Source organism: Chiloscyllium plagiosum, unplaced genomic scaffold (assembly GCF_037043375.1).
Source record: "Chiloscyllium plagiosum isolate Xiang-an unplaced genomic scaffold, Cpla_swu_hap1 HiC_scaffold_24, whole genome shotgun sequence".
NCBI classification, from domain to species: domain Eukaryota; kingdom Metazoa; phylum Chordata; class Chondrichthyes; order Orectolobiformes; family Hemiscylliidae; genus Chiloscyllium; species Chiloscyllium plagiosum.
Genome location: NW_028270162.1, coordinates 40,523,819 through 40,545,715, shown reverse-complemented (window position 1 = coordinate 40,545,715; position 21,897 = coordinate 40,523,819). Strand labels below are relative to the sequence as shown.

Here is a 21,897-nt window from a genome sequence, read left to right as displayed (position 1 = left end):
CATCGGGTGCCTACTCTAGGTTCAGATACCTACATCGGGTGCCTACTCTAGGTTCAGACACCTACATCGGATGCTTACTCTAGTTTCAGACACCTACATCGGGTGCCTACTCTAGGTTCAGACACCTACATCGGACGCTTACTCTAGGTTCAGACGCCTACATCGGACGCCTGCTCTAGGTTCAGACACCAACATCGGGTGCCTACTCTAGGTTCAGACACCTACATCGGGTGCCTACTCTAGGTTCAGACACCTACATCAGGCACCTGCTCTCGGTTCAGACATCTTCATTGGACACGTTCTCTCGGTTCAGACACCTTCATCGGACTCCTACTCGAGTTTCAGACACCTTCATTGGACACCTACTCTAGGATCAGACACCTACATCGGGTGCCTACTCTAGGTTCAGACACCTACATCAGACGCCTACTCTCGGTACAGACACCTTCATCGCATGCCTATACTAGGATCAGACACCTACATCGGGTGCCTATTCTAGGTTCAGATACCTACATCGGTTGCCTACTCTAGGTTCAGACACCTCCATCGGATGCTTACTCTAGTTTCAGACACCTCCATCGGTCGCTTACTCTAGGTTCAGACACCTACATTGGACACCTGCTCTAGCTTCAGACACCTACATCGGATGCCTACTCTAGGTACCGACACCAACATCGGGTGCCTACTCTAGGTTCAGACACCTAAATCGGACACCTACTCTAGGTTCAGGCACCTACATCGGACACCTACTCTAGGTTCAGACACCTACATCGGACGCCTATTCTAGGTACAGACACCTTCATCGCGTGCATACTCTAGGTTCAGACACCTACATTGGATGCCTACTCTAGGTTCAGACACCTACATTGGATGCCTACTCTAGGGCCAAACACCAACATTGGGTGCCTCCTCTAGGTTCGGACACCTACATCGGGTGCCCAATCTAGGTTCCGACACCGACATCGAATGCTAACTCTAGGTTCAGACACCCACATCAGACGCCTACTCTCGGTACAGACACCTTCATCGCATGCCTATTCTAGGATCAGACACCTACATCGGGTGCCTATTCTAGGTTCAGATACCTACATCGGTTGCCTACTCTAGGTTCAGACACCTACATCGGGTGCCTCCTCGAGGTTCAGACACCTACATCGGGTGCCTACTCTCGGTTCAGGCAACTACATTGGATGTTTACTCTAGGTTCAGACACCTACATCGGGTGCCTATTCTAGACTCAGACACCTACATCGGGTGCCTACTCTAGGTTCAGACACCTACATTGGATGTTTACTCTAGGTTCAGACGACTACATCGGACGCTCACTCTAGGTTCAGACACCTACATCGGACGCCTGCTCTAGGTTCAGACACCTACAACGGGTGCCTACTCTAGGTTCAGACACTTACATCAGGCACCTGCTCTCGGTTCAGACACCTACATTGGTCACGTACTCTCGGTTCAGACACATTCATCGGACACCTACTCTAGGGTCAGACACCTTCATTGGACACCTACTCTAGGATCAGACACCTACATCGCGTGCCTAATCTAGGTTCAGACACCTACATCGGGTGCCTACTATAGGTTCAGATACCTACAACTGTTGCCTACTCCAGGTTCAGACACCTCCATCGGATGCTTACTCTAGGTTGAGACACCTACATTGGACGCCTACTCTCGGTACAGACACCTTCATCGCGTGAGTATTCTAGGATCAGACACCTAAATCGGTTGCCTACTCTAGGTTCAGACACCTCCATCGGATGCTTACGCTAGGTTGAGACACCCACATCAGACGCCTACGCTCGGTACAGACACCTTCATCGCGTGCCTATTCTAGGATCAGACACCTAAATCGGGTGCCTACTCTCGGTTCAGATACCTACATCGGGTGCCTCCTCTAGGTTCAGACACCTACATCGGACGCTTACTCTAGTTTCAGACACCTACATCGGGTGCCTACTCTAGGTTCAGACACCTACATTGGATGTTTACTCTCGGCTCAGACACCTACATCGGACGCTTACTCTAGGTTCAGACGCCTACATCGGACGCCTGCTCTAGGTTCAGACACCTACATCGGGTGCCTACTCTAGGTTCAGACACCTACATCAGACGCCTACTCTCGGTACAGACAACTTCATTGCGTGCCTACATCGGACACCTACTCTAGGATCAGACACCTACATTGGACACCTACTCTAGGTTCGGACACCTACATCGGACGCCTACTCTAGGTTCAGACACCTACATCGGACGCCTGCTCTAGGTTCAGACACCTACATTGGATGCCTACTCTAGGTTCAGACACCAACATCGGGTGCCTACTCTCTGTTCAGACACCTAAATCGGACACCTATTCTAGGTTCAGACACCTACATTGGACACCTACTCTAGGTTCAGACACCTACATCGGATGCCTACTCTAGGTACAGACACCTTCATCGGACGCCTAATCTAGGTACAGACACCTTCATCGCATGCCTACTCTAGGTTCAGGCACCTTCATCGGACGCCTGCTCTAGGTTCAGACACCTACGGGTGCCTACTCTAGGTTCAGATACCTACATCGGACGCTTACTCTAGTTTCAGACACCTACATCGGACACCTACTCTAGGTTCAGACACCTACATTGGACACCTACTCTAGGTTCAGACACCTTCATTGGACACCTACTCTAGGATCAGACACCTACATCGAGTGCCTATTCTAGGATCAGACACCTACATCGGGTGCCTATTCTAGGTTCAGATACCTACATTGGGTGCCTACCCTTGGTTCAGATACCTATATCGGTTGCCTACTCTAGGTTAAGACACCTCCATCGGATGCTTACTCTAGTTTCAGACACCTACATCGGTCGCCTACTCTAGTTTCAGACACCTAGATCGGACACCGACTCGAGGTTCAGTCACCTACATCGGACGCCTTCTCTCGGTTCAGGCATGTCCATCAGGTGCCTACTCTAGTTTGAGACACCTACATCGGACGCCTACTCTAGGTTCAGACACCTACATCGGACACCTGCTCTAGGTTCAGACACCTACATTGGATGCCTACTCTAGATTCAGACACCAACATCGGGTGCCAACTCTCGGTTCAGACACCTAAATCGGACACCTACTCTAGGTTCAGACACCTACATCGGATGCCTACTCTAGGTACAGACACCTTCATCGGACGCCTAATCTAGGTACAGACACCATCATCGGACGCCTAATCTAGGTACAGACACCTTCATCGCATGCCTACTCTAGGTTCAGGCACCTTCATCGGACGCCTGCTCTAGGTTCAGACACCTACGGGTGCCTACTCTCGGTTCCGACACCTACATTGGATGTTTACTCTAGTTCAGACACCTACATCGGAAACCTACTCTAGGTTCAGACACCTACATCGGATGCCTACTCTAGGTTCAGACACCTACATCAGGTGCCTACTCTCGGTTCAGACACCTTCATCGGACGCCTGCTCTAGGTTCAGACACCTTCATCGCGTGCCCACTCTAGGTTCAGACACCTTCATCGGATGCCTGCTCTAGGTTCAGACACCTACATCGGGTGCCTACTCTCGGTTCAGATACCTACATTGGGTGTCTACTCTTGGTTCAGATACCTACATCGGTTGCCTACTCTAGGTTCAGACACCTTCATCGGACGCCTGCTCTAGGTTCAGACACCTACATCGGGTGCCTCCTCGAGGTTCAGACACCTACATCGGGTGCCTACTCTCGGTTCAGATTCCTACATTGGATGTTTACTCTAGGTTCAGACACCTACATCGGACGCCTGCTCTATGTTAAGACACCTACGGGTGCCTACTCTAGGTTCAGACGCCTACATCGGACGCTTACTCTAGTTTCAGACACCTACATCGGGTGCCTACTCGAGGTTCAGACACCTACATCAGGCACCTGCTCTCGGTTCAGACATCTTCATCGGACTCCTACTCTAGGTTCAGACACCTTCATTGGACATCTACTCTAGGATCAGACACCTACATCGGGTGCCTACTCTAGGTTCAGACACCTACATCAGACGCCTACTCTCGTTACAGACACCTTCATCGCGTGCCTATTCTAGGTTCAGATACCTACATCGGGTGCCTACCCCTGGTTCAGATACCTACATCGGTTGCCTACTCTAGGTTAAGACACCTCCATCGGATGCTTACTCTAATTTCAGACACCTACATCGGTCGCCTACTCTAGTTTCAGTCACCTACATCGGACGCCTTCTCTCGGTTCAGGCATGTACATCAGGTGCCTACTCTCGTTTCAGACACCTTCATTTGGTGCCTACTCTAGGTTCAGACACCTACATCGGACACCTACTCTAGGATCAGACACCTACATTGGACACCTACTCTAGGTTCGGACACCTACATTGGACGCCTACTCTAGGTTCAGACACCTACATCGGACGCCTGCTCTAGGTTCAGACACCTACATTGGATGCCTACTCTAGGTTCAGACACCAACATCGGGTGCCTACTCTCGGTTCAGACATCTAAATCGGACACCTACTCTAGGTTCAGACACCTACATCGGACACCTACTCTAGGTTCAGACACCTGCATCGGATGCCTACTCTAGGTACAGACACCTTCATCGGACACCTACTTTAGGTACAGACACCTTCATCGCGTGCCTACTCTAAGTTCAGGTACCTTCATCGGACGCCTGCTCTAGGTTCAGACACCTACGGGTGCCTACTCTAGGTTCAGATACCGACATCGGACACTTACTCTAGTTTCAGACAGCTACATGGGGTGCCTACTCTAGGTTCAGACACCTTCATCGGACACCTACTCTAGGTTCAGTCACCTACATCGGACACCTACTCTAGGTTCAGACACCTACATTGGACACCTACTCTAGGTTCAGACACCTACATCGGATGCCTACTCTAGGTACCGACACCTTCATCGCGTGCCCACTCTAGGTTCAGACACCTTCATCGGACGCCTGCTCTAAGTTCAGACACCTACATCTGGTGCCTCCTCGAGGTTCAGACACCTACATCAGGTGCCTACTCTCGGTTCAGACACCTACATCGGGTGCCTACTCTAGGCTCAGACACCTACATCCGGTGCCTACTCTAGGTTCAGACACCTACATCAGATGTCTTCTCTAGGTTCAGACGCCAACATCGGATGCTTACTCTAGTTTCAGACAGCTGCAATGGTCGCCTACTCTAGTTTCAGACACCTACATCGGACACCTGCTCTAGCTTCAGACACCGACATTGGTCGCCTACTCTAGTTTCAGACACCTACATCGGACAGCTGCTCTAGCTTCAGACACCTACACCTGACGCCTACTCTAGGTTCAGACACCTACATTGGATGCCTGCTCTAGGTTCAGACACCTTCATCGGATGACTACTGGAGGTTCAGACACCTTCATCGGATGACTACTGGAGGTTCAGACACCTACATCTGACACCTACTCTAGGATCAGACACCTACATTGGACACCTACTCTAGGTTCGGACACCTACATCGGACGCCTACTCTAGGTTCAGACACCTAAATCGGACACCTATTCTAGGTTCAGACACCTACATCGGACTCCTACTCTAGGTTCAGACACCTACATTGGACACCTACTCTAGGTTCAGACACCTACATCGGACACCTACTCTAGGTTCAGACACCTACATTGTATGCCTACTCTAGGTTCAGACACCTACATCGGGTGCCTACTCTTGGTTTAGACACCTAAATCGGACACCTATTCTAGGTTCAGACACCTACATCGGACGCCTACTCTAGGTACAGACACCTACATTGGACACCTACTCTAGGTTCAGACACCTTCATCGGGTGCCTATTCTAGGCTCAGACACCTACATCGGGTGCCTACTCTCGGTTCAGACACCTACATTGGATGTTTCCTCTCGGTTCAGACACCTACATCGGACGCTTACTCTAGGTTCAGACACCTACATCGGACGCCTACTCTAGGTTCAGACACCTACATCGGGTGCCTACTCTAGGTTCAGACACTTGCATCAGGCACCTGCTCTCGGTTCAGACACCTACATTGGTCACGTACTCTCGGTTCAGACACATTCATCGGACACCTACTCTAGGGTCAGACACCTTCATTGGACACCTACTCTAGGATCAGACACCTACATCGGGTGCCTACTCTAGGTTCAGACACCTACATCAGACGCCTACTCTCGGTTCAGACACCTACATTGGTCACGTACTCTCGGTTCAGACACATTCATCGGACACCTACTCTAGGGTCAGACACCTTCATTGGACACCTACTCTAGGATCAGACACCTACATTGGGTGCCTACTCTAGGTTCAGACACCTACATCAGACGCCTACTCTCGGTACAGACACCTTCATCGCGTGCCTCATCTAGGATCAGACACCTACATCGGGTGCCTACTCTAGGTTCAGATACTTACATCGGTTGCCTACTCTTGGTTCAGATACCTACATTGGTTGCCTACTCTAGGTTCAGACACCTCCATCGGATGCTTACTCGAGGTTGAGACACCTACATCAGACACCTACTCTCGGTACAGACACCTTCATCGCGTGCCTAATCTAGGATCAGACACCGACATCGGGTGCCTACTCTAGGTTCAGATATTTACATCGGTTGCCTACTCTTGGTTCAGATACCTACATCGGTTGCCTACTCTCGGGTCAGATACCTACATTGGTTGCCTACTCTAGGTTCAGACACCTCCATCGGATGCTTACTCTAGTTTTAGACACCTACATCGGTCGCCTACTCTAGTTTCAGACACCTACATCGGACACATACTCTAGGTTCAGACACCTACAAAGGACGCTTACACTAGGTTCAGACACCTACATCGGACGCCTACTCTAGGTTCAGACACCTTCATTGGACACCTATTCTAGGTTCAGTCACCTACATCGGACACCTACTCTAGGTTCAGACACCTTCATTGGACACCTATTCTAGGTTCAGTCACCGACATCGGACACCTACTCTAGGTTCAGACACCTACATCGGATGCCTACTCTAGGTACCGACACCTTCATCGCGTGCCCACTCTAGGTTCAGACACCTTCATCGGACGCCTGCTCTAAGTTCAGACACCTACATCGGGTGCCTCCTCGAGGTTTAGACACCTACATCAGGTGCCTACTCTCGGTTCAGACACCTACATCGGGTGCCTACTCTAGGTTCAGACACCTACATCAGATGCCTCCTCTAGGTTCAGACGCCAACATCGGATGCTTACTCTAGTTTCAGACAGCTGCATTGGTCGCCTACTCTAGTTTCAGACACCTACATCGGACACCTGCTCTAGCTTCAGACACCGACATCGGACGCCTACTCTAGTTTCAGACACCTACATCGGACAGCTGCTCTAGCTTCAGACACCTACACCTGACGCCTACTCTAGGTTCAGACACCTACATTGGATGCCTGCTCTAGGTTCAGACACCTTCATCGGATGACTACTGGAGGTTCAGACACCTACATCTGACACCTACTCTAGGATCAGACACCTACATTGGACACCTACTCTAGGTTCGGACACCTACATCGGACGCCTACTCTAGGTTCAGACACCTACATTGGACGCCTGCTCTAGGTTCAGACACCTACATCGGACGCCTACTCTAGGTACAGACACCTACATTGGACACCTACTCTAGGTTCAGACACCTACATCGGATGCCTACTCTAGGTACAGACACTTTCATCGCGTGCCCACTCTAGTTTCAGACACCTTCATCGGACGCCTGCTCTAGGTTCAGACACCTACATCGGGTGCCTACTCCCGGTTCAGAGACCTACATTGGATGTTTACTCTCGGTTCAGACACCTTCATCGGGTGCCTATTCTCGACTCAGACACCTTCATCGCGTGCCTACTCTCGGTTTAGACACCTTCATCGGACGCCTGCGCTCGGTTCAGACACCTACGGGTGCCTACTCTAGGTTCAGACACCTACATTGGATGTTTACTCTAGGTTCAGACACCTACATCGGACGCCTGCTCTAGGTTCAGACACCTATATCGGGTGCCTACTCTAGGTTCAGACACCTACATCGGACGCTTACTCTAGTTTCAGACACCTACATCGGGTGCCTACTCTAGGTTCAGACACCTACATTGGATGTTTACTCTAGGTTCAGACACCTACATCGGACGCCTGCTCTAGGTTCAGACACCTATATCGGGTGCCTACTCGAGGTTCAGACACCTACATCAGGCACCTGCTCTCAGTTCAGACACTGACATTGGACATGTACTTTCGGTTCAGACACCTACATCGGACACCTACTCTAGTTTCAGACACCTACATCGGACACCTACTCTCGGTTCAGTCACCTACATCAGACGCCTTCTCTAGGTTCAGGCATGTACATCAGGTGCCTACTCTAGTTTCAGACACCTTCATTGGGTGCCTGCTCTAGGTTCAGACACCTACATCGGACACCTACTCTAGGATCAGACACCTACATTGGACACCTACTCTAGGTTCAGACACCTACATCGGACACCTACTCTAGGTTCGGACACCTACATCGGACACCTACTCTAGGTTCGGACACCTACATCGGACGCCTACTCTAGGTTCAGACACCTACATCTGACGCCTGTTCTAGGTTCAGACACCTACATCGGGTGCCTCCTCGAGGTTCAGACACCTACATCGGGTGCCTACTCTCGGTTCAGACAACTACATTGGATGTTTACTCTAGGTTCAGACACCTACATCGGGTGCCTACTCTAGGTTCAGACACCTACATTGGATGTGTACTCTAGGCTCAGACACCTACATCGGACGCTTACTCTAGGTTCAGACACCTACATCGGGTGCATACTCTAGGTTCACACCTTCATCGGTCACCTACTCTCGGTTCAGATACCTACATCGGGTGCCTTCTCTAGGTTCAGACATCTACATCTGACGTCTACTCTAGGTTCAGCCACCTACATTAGACACCTACTCTAGTTTTCATGATGACTTTTCACCAACATTTAATTTGTTCTATGAGCTTGGTAAGAACGTTAGCTGAATTCTAATGAGGTGAGTTGGGCTATTAATAAGATTTTTAATGAGCTATGACTCCAATTAATTGGCAACTCACCACCACATAGTGAGAAACCCAGTACATGATTTGTGAAAAGCATAAAATAAGGCTTGAGGTAGGTCTTCTCATCTAATATCACCTCAGCCCATATTGCTCAGACCCCTGTAAGAGCCTGCCAATATTTCAAGTCTCATGCCTCCTCTTTGGAAGGTATGACTTTGCATCTTATCGTTGCTCCATCTCGCATCTCACTCCCTTTGGATTTTATTGAGCTTCCCATTTACTCTTCCTCACTTACCCCTCTGATTTGCACTACTTTTTCTGGTCTTCATCATTCTCTGTCTGTTTTTTTTTTACCATTTTTTCACTTTGAGCTTTACATGTGGATTCCTTGCATACTTTATCTCCTTCCCTTCTCACTCTTAAAGTAAAGGGAGATGAAAGAAACTGAAAAGCTTAATGAGAAGATTGATTACCTTGAATCATTTTTTCTTAAAAGAGAAGGTTGATTAGCTGGATGATAGACGTGTTGGGGGGGGGGGGGTGGTTGGTTAGCTCAGCTGATTGGACAGCTAGTCTGTGATGCACAATGCTGCCAACAACATGGCATCCATTCTCACACTGGCTGAGGTTACCTCGTTTTCTAACTCGCCCCTCACTTAAAGTGAGGTGACCCTCGGTTTAAATTCATCAGGACATTTTCCTTAAAAGTGCTGAAAGCAGTAAATGGTTTGAATGAGGTGGCTGATATCAAAATGGCAAGACAAGGCAGGGATTCTGTGAGCATCCAAACAGGGTCAAAGTGAGTAAATGCAGGGAGAGAAATGAGGAGTCCAGAGGTACTCCCTGCTCTAGTCCATAACATGGGGGCTCTGCCCTGGAACAAAGTGTCCTGGCAGCAGCATTACAAAGAAAGGAGCTGGATTGGTCCAAAATGCAACTTTGGAACAGAGAACTGCCTTGTAAGTGGATCAGAGTTGTGCCATAATGATGCAGTGAGCTTGGTTCATGTCTGATGCTAACCTCTGTGGGCATGGCCAGAATGGAGCCTACACTGAGATGTTAGTGACTGCTGTCCTGAGTAGTTAGCTGGAGCCATCAGATTCTAACTCTGAGTTTCCTGTCAGGAACTGACACTATTCAGTTTCTCTCAGCAAGTGGACAAGTCGGAAAGGACATATCAGTTAGGTAAGGTTAGGTCCTACCATCGCTCACTTGTGAGATTCTTATCTTTATCATTCAAAACGTGACTGCAGAATAGCACTTTTTCCTTCTCAACATCGAAAGTCTCATTTTTTGAACCTTACCACATTTTCCCAACTGACTTGTTTTTTGTTCACATTGTTCAGAGGCTGGGAAGATTCCGCCAGGATATTTGACCATGTAACACCCCCTAAAATAGAATCTTTTGGAACATGAGGCTTGTGCTAACTTAAACCTGGAAGTGTCCAAGCCTAACTGACGCACACAGACAACTGGAAAGTGACTGTAAATGCCTCTTTGCTCCAGAGTTGAGCTGTTATGAGAAGTATTGGACTCTCAGAAAGTCATAAGAAGTCAGAGTATTTAGCCATTGCAAAAGTGTGAGAACAGGAACTTAAAGAAGGCACCATAGACACTTAATAACAGTGGTTATGCCACAGTCAACAAACAAAATATATTATCCACAGTGATTTTAAGAAATTATGTGATTCTTGTCCTCAAAGGCCTTTCAAATGGTAACATTGTGGTAATCTGCTGTTCAAAGAGACACTGCTTACACTAGAAGAGGAAAGGCAACAGAAATCTGGTTCTCTGATCCTAAGCCCGACTCTCTGACCAATTATTTGATTCATCCTGTTTTTGTTATCATTTTGTTATTACTTTGTTCCAATTCCAATTGATTTTATGAGTCATTTGTGTTTATCATATCACCTTACTAACTTGGAGACAGTGAGGACTGTGGATGCTGGAAGGCAGAGGCGATAGATGTGGACCTGGAAAAACGCAGCAGGTCAGACAGCATACGAGGAGCAGGGAAGTCAATGTTTCAGGCCAAAACCCTTCTTCAGGCCTGGAGGGGAGCCGGGGGGGGGGGGGGGGGGGGGGGTGTTGGAGTTGGGGAGGAGGATGGACAGCCCAGAATTATATAGAGGTAGGGGGTTGGGGCTGGGAGCTGGGGGCAAGGTTAGGTGGGATGGGTGATAGGTGAATGCAGCTAGAGGATTATTATGATTGGTCAGTGGGAAGGGTGGAGCAGAAAGGTGAGTGGGAAGATGGAGAGGTTAGGTCAGGTCAGGGAGACGCGAGCTTGGACATGGGATAAGGCAGGGGGAGGAGGGATTATGAAGCTGGCGAGGTCGATATTCAGGCCATTGGTCTGTAAGCTTCCCAGGTGAAATATAAGGTGTTGTTCCTCCACTTTCCATTTGACCTCAGTCTGACAATAAACCCCCACCTGCATCCACCTATCACCATCCCCGCTACCATCGACCACCCCGACCCAGCCCCACCCCCACTCCTTCTATCTAATTCTGGGCTCCCCTCTCCCTACCCAATCCTGACGAAGGGTTCTGGCCTGAAACATTGATATTCCTGCTGCTCTGATGCTGCCTGACCTGCTGTGCTTTTCCAGCTCCACACCTTACTAACTTGCTTGTTTTCAAAGTAACCTGCTGGTCTACTTCCACTAGTTTCAAACCAATAGTGAGAAGAGATTCCTTGCAATTTGTGAGTGGGTAGGACACACAGTATAGTCCCTCTCTCACTGCAACTCCCAGGTTATTTCCTCTGCCCTGAAGCTCTTCAACCATGTCCTGCACCTTCATCCCACCCCCCTCCTTGACCTGTCACCTTCATCCTCACCCCCACTCACCTATTGTACTCCATGCTACTTTCTCCCCACCCCCACCCTCCTCTCATTTATCTCTCCACCCTTCAGGCTCTCTGCCTGTATTCCTGATGAAGGGCTTTTGCCTGAAACGTCGATTTTCCTGCTCCTCGGATGCTGCCTGACCTGCTGTGTTTTTCCAGCACCACTCCAGACACTGTAAACTATTGCCAAATCGCGTTTCCATTTTAGCTTTGAAAAGAAGCAAAGTGAAAAGAACAAATGCTTTATTGCCCCCTTGCCTTGGTGCGCACGTTTTTAGTGAAACAGTGCCAGTTACATTGGCAGAGATAAGCTGCGATCATCATTATTCCAAGCTAATACTACAGGATTATGCAGCTGCTAGTTTTAATGGGACTGTTGTTGAACGCCAAGTCCACTTGCTACTGCTAATTGCAGTGAGGACATAGTTCTTTTGGTTCATCATCGGGTTATATGGTGACTCACGCTGTACAGTAGCTGTTGCTTTTCTAATTTTTAGACCTGGCAACAGATTCACATTCTTTGAATAATGATGTTTGAACTGGAACACCAATGGACTCAGGAGAGGTAGCAGGCGTGTTCTTTGAAGAGGCGATAACAACAGTATTAGAAGCAAGGCCATTACAGGAATTTCATTTCAGGCCTTTGATTCTAACCTTGGAATAATCAGAAACAGTTGGACTGGGCTTTGAAGAGCGCACTTGTATGCAAGTAGTATGCACACTTGTTTTCTTACAGAGGGACAGATATTGCAGAAATGTTACTGCCGCTAGAGGATTTAGGATTTCAGTTTCTTTTTCTGGTTGAGCATATACAAAATTAAACATTGTAAATGTTGGCAATCATGTAACAATTGAGAAATGATCCATATTGCCGGCCATCCAGCATTCTGAAGAGAGCAATGATGGCTCTGTGCTTCGGGCACAGGTTGTCTGGCAGAATTGAAGATGAAAAGATAACGCGAATTATTCAAGACAAGTTTGATAACAGCACCAATTAAAGTTTTTTTTCCTCCAGGCACTAATTGCTGTTTGCAACCATACCTTAGACTCTGCTTGTATTTCTGTATATAAGAAATGTACAGCTTCAGTGTGCTCACACAGCACACACCAAACAATGTTTCAAGGGAGAATGAGGCCAGCACTCAGGTAATTTGTGACGAAATGTGCACTGCAAAAGTAACTGTCAAAGCTGCTCTAGCCGCTGCAGGCTAATTTGACACACTGTACTAGAGAACATAGCTTCCATTTTTCTGTTCGCGTAATCCAATCTATGCTTCCCTGCTAGGATGTAAGCCCAGCTAACAGTGTATAGTTAATAATAGAGGGGCGCATACAGAATAAAGCTTGAAAACATTTGTACCAAATGTTTGTTGAAGTTGGCACATTAGCAGGTGCAACCGAACCAGATTTAGCTTTCCTTTTGACCTGTCTTCCCTTCCAGTATTGCCCAGTGCTATACAATGTGTGGTCACGCAGCCGCTCAGAAATTTAATTTCTCTTAGGATTTGTATTTTTAAAAGATCAGCATATGTTTTCCTTCCCTTATCTCAAACCATGCCAAGTCACTCTGGATAATTGTGGCAGATCAATAGAAATCATTTCCACATAGAATGCAATGGTGCAGTGAATTAAGTCCCTTGAATAGTCTTTTAATTTTATTTCTGATCATGTTGCTATGCTACTTCATTTTAAATTGTACAGTCTGGCCGAGTCTTGCAATTCTGAAAAGTTCAAATTTGTCATCTAAACTCAAAGACTGAAATGTGTTTTTAGTTAATCCGGCTTTCTTTTAAGGTAAGATTCAATCTGCCAATATTAGCCAACTACCGCCGCGACATTGACCGCCTCAACCTGTCCACCCCTCTCACCCACTCCAACCTCTCACCCTCGGAACGTGCAGCCCTCCACTCCGTCCATTCCAACCCCAACCTCACTATCCAACCGGCAGACAAGGGAGGCGTGGTAGTAGTTTGGCGCACCGACCTTTACACCGCTGAGGCGAAATGGCAGCTTGTGGACACCTCCTCCTACTGCCCCCTTGACCATGACCCCACCTCCAAATCATCATCTCCCAGACCATCCATAACCTCATCTCCTCAGGGGATCTCCCATCCACTGCCTCCAACCTCATAGTCCCACAACCCCGCACCGCCCGTTTTTACCTCCTGCCCAAAATCCACAAACCTGAGTGCCCCGGCCGACCCATTGTCTCAGCCTGCTCCTGCCCCACCGAACTCATCTCTGCATACCTCGACACTGTCCCCCTTAGTCCAAGAACTCCCCACCTACGTTCGGGACACCACCCACGCCCTCCACCTCCTCCATGATTTTCGCTTCCCCGGCCCCCAATGCCTTATCTTCACCATGGACATCCAGTCCCTGTACACCTCCATCCCCCATCACGAAGGACTCAAAGCCCTCCACTTCTTCCTTTCCTGCCGAACCAACCAGTACCCTTCCACTGACACCCTCCTTCGACTGACTGAACTGGTCCTCACTCTGAACAACTTCTCTTTCCAATCCTCCCATTTCCTCCAAACCAAAGGAGTAGCCATGGGCACCCGCATGGGCCCCAGCTATGCCTGCCTCTTCGTCGGATATGTGGAACAGTCCATCTTCCGCAACTACACTGGCACCACCCCCCACCTTTTCCTCCGCTACATTGATGACTGAGGAGGTTGAACAGTTCATCCACTTTACTAACACCTTCCACCCCAACCTCAAATTTACCTGGACTGTCTCAGACTCCTCCCTCCCCTTCCTAGACCTCTCCATTTCTATCTCGGACGACCGACTCAACACAGACGTTTACTATAAACCGACTGACTCCCACAGCTAGGAGAAAGTGAGGACTGCAGATGCTGGAGATCAGAGCTGAAAATATGTTGCTGGAAAAGCGCAGCAGGTCAGGCAGCATCCAAGGAGCATTCCTGAAGAAGGGCTCATGCCTGAAACGTCGATTCTCCTGCTCCTTGGATGCTACCTGACCTGCTGCGCTTTTCCAGCAACACATTTTCAGCTCTGACTCCCACAGCTACCTAGATTACACCTCCTCCCACCCTGCCCCCTTGTAAAAACGTCATCCAATATTTCCAATTCCTTCGCCTCCGCCGCCTCTGCTCCCAGGAGGACCAATTCCAATACCGAACAACCCAGATGGCCTCCTTCTTCAAAGACCGCAATTTCCACTCAGACGTGGTTGACTATGCTCTCCACCGCATCTCCTCCACTTCACACTCCTCCGCCCTTGAACCCCGCCCCTCCAATCGCCACCAGGACAGAACCCCACTGGTCCTCACCTTCCACCCCACCAACCTCCAAATACATCGTATCATCCTTCATCATTTCCGCCACCTCCAAACAGGCCCCACCACCAAGGATATATTTCCCTCCCCTATCAGCGTTCCGGAAAGACCACTCCCTCAACGACTCCCTCGTCAGGCCCACACCCCCACCAACCCAACCTCCACTCCCGGCACTTTCCCCTGCAACCGCAAGAAATGCAAAACTTGCGCCCACACCTTACCCCTCACCTCCCTCCAAAGCCCCAATGGATCCTTCCATATCCACCACAAATTCACCTGCACCTCCACACACATCATTTACTGTATCCGCTGCGCCCGATGTGGCCTCCTCTACATTGGGGAGACAGGCCGCCTTCTTGCGGAACGTTTCAGAGAACACCTCTGGGACACCTGCACCAACCAACCCAACCGCCCTGTGGCTGAACACTTTAACTCCCCTTCCACTCCGCCAAGGACATGCAGGTCCTTGGCCTCCTCCATCGCCAGACCATGGCAACACGACGCCTGGAGGAAGAGCGCCTCATCTTCCACCTAGGAACCCTCCAACCACAAGGGATGAATGCAGATTTCTCCAGCTTCCTCATTTCCCCTCCCCCCACCTTTTCTCAGTCCCAACCCTCGGACTCAGCACCGCCTTCTTGACCTGCAATCTTCTTCCTGACCTCTCTGCCTCCACCCCCACTCCAGCCTATCACCCTCACCCGCACCTTCTTTCACCGCATTCCTAACGCCCCTCCCCCAAGTCCCTCCTCCTTACCTTTTATCTTAGCCTGCTTGGCACACTTTCCTCATTCCTGACGAAGGGCTTATGCCCGAAACGTCGATTCTCCTGCTCCTTGGATGCTGCCTGACCTGCTGCGCTTTTCCAGCAACACATTTTTCAGCTTTTTTGTAATGTTGTCAATGTGTTACAATCTCTGCAGAATGATCGCCTCCAGAGAGAAATTCCAGGTAACTATTGAAAAAAATTATTTCACACTTTAAAGCATTTTGTATAGTTAGTGACTAAAAACACTTGACTAAACTCGTTTTTGTAAGTAGTTTATACATTGAAATTAAGAAAAGAGATCTCCTATTTAACGTTAAACAAGACTGAAAATTGCCTCCTGTGGCTACATATCAAATGATCAATTAAGTGGACATGCATGTTGAAAGTATTCCCAACTCCCAGTAGATTGCTTCCTTTTTTACTTTCACAACAATGGAATTCCTAATCCCATAACTGGCTTCAATGTTTGTGTGTTACATGGCAGACATTTTGCTTCTAGCTAAACTAGGTGAATCTTCGAGCCTTCTTAATTCTCATGAAGTCAAATCTTCAGCCTGAGTGCATCCCACACAAGTTCTGCAGGATAAACAATGGAGTCAGAATTTTCTCTGCTTCAGATGCAGGCCTGGCTGCTTTATTTCTTGCTGTCTACTTCCCAGATGGCAGCACACCAAAAAAGACAAAACTGCAAACTCGTCTGTGATGTGATACAGGTTTATGGGGAAACCCATAACCTCATCTTAAAAGGATTCCCTCTACCCCCTTCTCCATGGCAACAGGGAACACAATCAATTCTAATTCGATGAAAAGCAAATTAACTAACTTTGGTCTCATCTACCTTTCACCATAAAAACAAGTGGATAGTTAACAGCACAGTTGATTATAATTCAATGTCTATTAAATCTTTCTTGTACTTTGTATCCTCAGAGATATGGCTATAATCTGGGTTAGCACTGCTGCCTCACAGCACCAGGGGACCCAGGTTTGATTCCAGCCTTGGGCGACTGTCTGTGTGGAGTTTGCACATTCCCCCTGTGTCTGCGTGGATTTCCTCCGGGTGCTCCGATTTCCTCCCACAGTCCAAAGATGTGCAGGTTAGGTGAATTGGCCATTCTAAATTGCCCATAGTGCTAGGTACATTAGTCAGAGGGAAATGGATCTGGGTCGGAGGGTCGGTGTAGACTTGTGGGGGCGAAGGGCCTGTTTCCACACTGTAGAGAATCTAAAAAAATAAATATCTTGCACCTTCTCAGCGAAGCAATCTAAATTTTTCTTTGATCTTCACCAATCAAAGCTGAGGTCTTATTGTGAAACAGACTACAGAATAAGCCACTTAACAACCTGCATTGACACTAAATTTAAGCACACAATCTCAAACATACGATAATCTATCATTGTAACAGATGATTATCAACAAATTCTCAGTTGCATAGGTTTTGTTCCAGCCTAATATAAGAGTTGTGGGATAACATTTTTGCAAACTGTCACTTCTGTCTTGTTTCATGGAATAATTTTGGTGAGTTTTCCATGATGTGGTCACAATCTCACCTCATTAAATGCATAGCTTGTCCTATGGTACCCCTCTTATCCGATGCAGGCTGTGGTTTCCCACTTGGCATAGCCAGGTGAGCACCACAATTTGCTGGCAGGAACCATGCCATTCCGTTGGATTGGCAGGATGCAGAGGAGGCTGCCCAGGGACTGCCAGAGGATGTCACACCAACACACTCTGGCAGCCTGGGCTGAGGTTTCTACCCAGGTTAATGCAGTCTCAACTGGCTGCTGGAATGCCCAGGGTAAGGGCTATCATTTTCCCTCTGCAACCAGTCATGCACACAAACGCTACCTGGGAAGTAGACAGCAAGAAATAAAGCAGCCAGAAGAGGTGTGCATGTGAGGCAGCTGTGTGTGGCAGGAAATCAGTGTGTCTGTGTGCATGGGGCAGTGTCGGAGTGCATGTGATGTGTGGGGGGGGAAGGGGCAGTGTCGAAGTGCGTGTGTGGGGGTCAGTGACGGGGAGTGTGTGGGAGGGGGCAGTGTTGGGGTGTGTGTGTTGAGGGCGGCAGTGTCGGGGTGTGTGTGGGGGGGTCAGAGTCGGGGTGTGCGGGGCGGTGTCGGGGGGGGTGTGTGTGTGGGGGGGCAGTGTCGGGGTGTGTGTGTGTGGGGGCAGTGTCGGGGTGTGTGTGTGTGGGGGGGCAGTGTCAGGGTGTGTGTGTGTGGGGGGCAGTGTCAGGGTGTGTGTGTATGAGGGGGCAGTGTCGGGGTGTGTGTGTGTGGGGGGCAGTGTCGGGGTGTGTGTGTGTGGGAGGGGGCAGTGATGGGGTGTGCGGGGCGGTGTCGGGGGGTGTGAGTGTGGGGGCGCAGTGTCAGGGTGTGTGTGTATGAGGGGGCAGTGTCGGGGTGTGTATGTGTGGGGGGCAGTGTCGGGTTGTGTGTGTGTGGGAGGGGGCAGTGATGGGGTATGTGTGTTGGAGGCGGCAGTGTCGGGGTGTGTGTGGGGGGGTCAGAGTCGGGGTGTGCGGGGCGGTGTTGGGGGGTGTGAGTGTGGGGGCGCAGTGTCGGGGTGTGTGTGTGTGTGGGGGGGGCAGAGTCAGGGTGTGTGTGTATGGGGGGGCAGTGTCGGGGTGTGTGTGGGGGGGGGCAGTGTCGGGGTGTGTATGAGGGGGCAGTGTCGGGGTGTGTGTATGAGGGGGCAGTGTCGGGGTGTGTGTGAGGGGGCAGTGTCGGGGTGTGTGTGTATGGGGGGGCAGTGTCGGGGTGTGTGTGTGTGAGGGGGCAGTGTCGGGGTGTGTGTGTGTGAGGGGGCAGTGTCGGGGTGTGTGTGTGGGGGCGCACTGTCGGGGTGTGTGTGTATGAGGGGGGCAGTGTCGGGGTGTGTGTGTATGAGGGGGCAGTGTCGGGGTGTGTGTGAGGGGGCAGTGTCGGTGTGTGTGTGTTGGGGGGACAGTGTCGATGTGTGTGTGTGGGGGGCGGGCAGTGACGGGTTGTGTGTGGGGGAGCAGTGTCGGGGTGTGTGTGAGGGGGGTGTGTGTGTGGGGGGGGGCAGTGTCGGGGTGTGTGTGTGGGGGGGCAGTGTTGGTGTGGGGGAGGGCAGTGTCGGTGTGTGGGGCGCTGTGTCGGTGTATGTGTGTGTGGGGCAGTGTCGGGGTGTGTGTGTGTTTGGGGGGCGGTGCAGTGTCAGGGTGTATGTGTGTGTGTGGGGGCAGTGTCGGTGTGGGGGACGGCAGTGTCGGTGTGTGGGGGGTGCAGTGTCAGGGTGTGTGTGTGTGGGGGGTAGTGTGGGTGGGTGTGTGTGGGGGGGGCAGTGTCGGGGTGTGTGTGTGTGTGGGGGAGGCAGTGTCAGGGTGTGTTGGGGGGAGAGTGTCGGGGCGTATGTGTGGGGTGAGAGTGACGGGGTGTATGTGTGGGGGGCAGTGTCAGGCAGTGTGTGGGAGGCAGTGTCGGGGTGTGTGTGTGTGGGGGGCAGTGTCAGGCAGTGTGTGGGAGGCAGTGTCGGTGTGTGTGTGTATGGGGGGGGCAGTGTCAGGGTGTGTGTGTGTGTCGTGGGGCAGTGTCGGGGTGTGTGTGTGTGAGGGGGCAGTGTCTGGGTGTGTGTGCGTTGGGGGGGGCAGTGTCAGGGTGTGTGTGTGTGTGTGGGGGCAGTGTCAGGGTGTGTTGGGGGGGGCAGTGTCGAGGTGTGTGTGTGTGGGGGGGGCAGTGTCTGGGTGTGTTGGGGGGGCAGTGTCGGGGTGTGTGTGTGGGGGAAGAGTGTTGGGGTGTGTGTGTGTATGAGGAGGCAGTGTCAGGGTGTGTGTGTGTGAGGGGGCAGTGTCTGGGTGTGTGGGGGGGGCAGTGTCGAGGTGTGTGTGTGTGGGGGGGGCAGTGTCTGGGTGTGTTGGGGGGGGCAGTGTCGGGGTGTGTGTGTGAGGGGGCAGTGTCTGGGTGTGTGTGTGTTGGGGGGGCAGTGTCAGGGTGTGTGTGAGGGGGCAGTGTCTGGGTGTGTGTGTGTTGGGGGGGCAGTGTCAGGGTGTGTGTGTGTGTGGGGCAGTGTCGGGGTTTGTTGGGGGGGCAGTGTCGGGGTGTGTGTGTGGGGGAAGAGTGTTGGGGTGTGTGGGGGGACAGTGTCGGGGTGTGTGTGGGGGGGGCAGTGTCGGGGTGTGTGTGGGGGGGCAGGGTCGGTGTGTATGTGGGGGGCAGTGTCGGGGTGTGTGTGTATGTGTGTGTGGGGGGGCAGTGTCAGGGTGTGTGTGTGTGGGGGGGCAGTGTCAGGGTGTGTGTGTATGAGGAGGCAGTGTCAGGGTGTGTGTGTGAGGGGGCAGTGTCTGGGTGTGTGTGTGAGGGGGCAGTGTCGGGGTGCGTGTGTGTTGGGGGTGGCAGTGTTGGGGTGTGTGTGTGGGGGCAGTGTCGGGGTGTGTGTGTGTGGGTGGGCAGTGTCGAGGTGTGTGTGTGTGTGTGGGGCGGCAGTATCAGGGTGTGTGTGTCGGGAGGGCAGTGTCTGGGTGTGTGTGTGTGTGGGTGGGCAGTGTCGGGGGGGAGTGTGTGTGTGGGGTGCAGTGTCAGGGTGTGTGTGGGTTGGGGAGGAAGAGTGTCGGTATGTGCGTGTGTGTGTGTGGGGGGGGTGCAGTGTCAGGGTGTGTGTGTGTGTTGGGGGTGCAGTGTCTGGGTGTGTTTGTGTGGGGGGGAGAGTGTCGGGGTGTGTGTGTGGGGGGGTGCAGTGTCAGAGTGTGTGTGTGGGGAGGAGAATGTCGGGGTGTGTATGTGGGGGGGGAGATTGACGGTGTGTGTGTGTGTGGGGGGGGCAGTGTCGGTGTGTGTGTGTGTGGGGGGGGCAGTGTCGGTGTGTGTGTGTGTGGGGGGGGCAGTGTTGGTGTGTGTGTGTGTGGGGGGGGCAGTGTCAGTGTGTGTGTGGGGGGGCAGTGTCGGTGTGTGTGTGGGAGGGGGCAGTGTCGGGTGTGTGTGTGTGTGTGTGTGTGGGGGGACACTGTCGGGGTGTGTGTGTGTGGGGGGGCAGTGTCGGGGTGTGTGTGTGTGGGGGGGCAGTGTCGGCGTGTGTGTGTGTGGGGGGCAGTGTCGGGGTGTGTGTGTGTGGGGGGGCAGTGTCGGCGTGTGTTTGTGTGGGGGGGCAGTATTGGTGTGTGTGGGTTGGGGGGGCAGTGTCGATGTGTGTGTGGGGGAGGCAGTGTCGGGGTGTGTGTGTGTGTGTGGGGGGCAGTGTCGGGGTGTGTGTGTGGGGGAGGCAGTGTCGGAGTGTTGTGTGTGGGGGGGCAGTGTCAGGGTGTGTGGGGGGTAGAGTGTCGGGGTGTATGTGTGTGGGGGGTGAGGGTGACGGGGTGTGTGTGGGGGGGCAGTGACGGTGTGTGTGTGTGTGGGGGGCAGTGTCAGGGTATGTGTGTGGGGGGGCAGTGACGGTGTGTGTGTGTGTGGGGGGCAGTGTCAGGGTATGTGTGTGGGGGGGCAGTGTCGAGGTGTGTGTGTGGGGGCAGTGTCGGGGTGTGTATGTGGGGGGGAGTGTCAGGGTGTGTGTGTGTTGGGGGGGCAGTGTCAGGGTGTGTGTGTGTGTGGGGGGCAGTGTCGGGATGTGTTGGGGGGGCAGTGTCAGGGTGTGTGTGTGTGTGGGGGGCAGTGTCGGGATGTGTTGGGGGGGCAGTGTCGAGGTGTGTGTGTGTGTTGGGGGGGCAGTGTCGAGGTGTGTGTGTGTGTGGGGGGGGCAGTGTCGAGGTGTGTGTGTGGGGGGGTGCAGTGTCAAGGTGCGTGTGTGTTGGGGGGCAGTGTCGAGGTGTGTGTGTGGGGGGGGCAGTGTCGGAGTGTGTTTGGGGGGCGCAAGGTCGGTGTGTGGGGGGGCGCAAGGTCGGTGTGTGTGTGGGTGAGGGGGGTAGAGTGTCGGGGTGTGTGTGTGGGGGCAGAAGAGTGTCAGGGTGTGTGTGTAGGGGGGAGAGTG

General features: G+C 51.6%; 1 long non-coding RNA gene across 4 annotated transcripts in view; it reads right to left on the bottom strand.

Moving 5' to 3' along the window:
• The window catches only part of LOC122562731 (uncharacterized), a 139,738-nt gene that overhangs the window by 66,042 nt on the left and 51,799 nt on the right, over positions 1-21,897 (bottom strand). For all 4 annotated transcript variants that reach the window (XR_015761307.1, XR_015761309.1, XR_015761306.1 and 1 more), the window contains exon 4: positions 15,969-16,166. This is a non-coding gene — a long non-coding RNA (uncharacterized LOC122562731). The remainder of the gene's footprint in view (positions 1-15,968; positions 16,167-21,897) is intronic.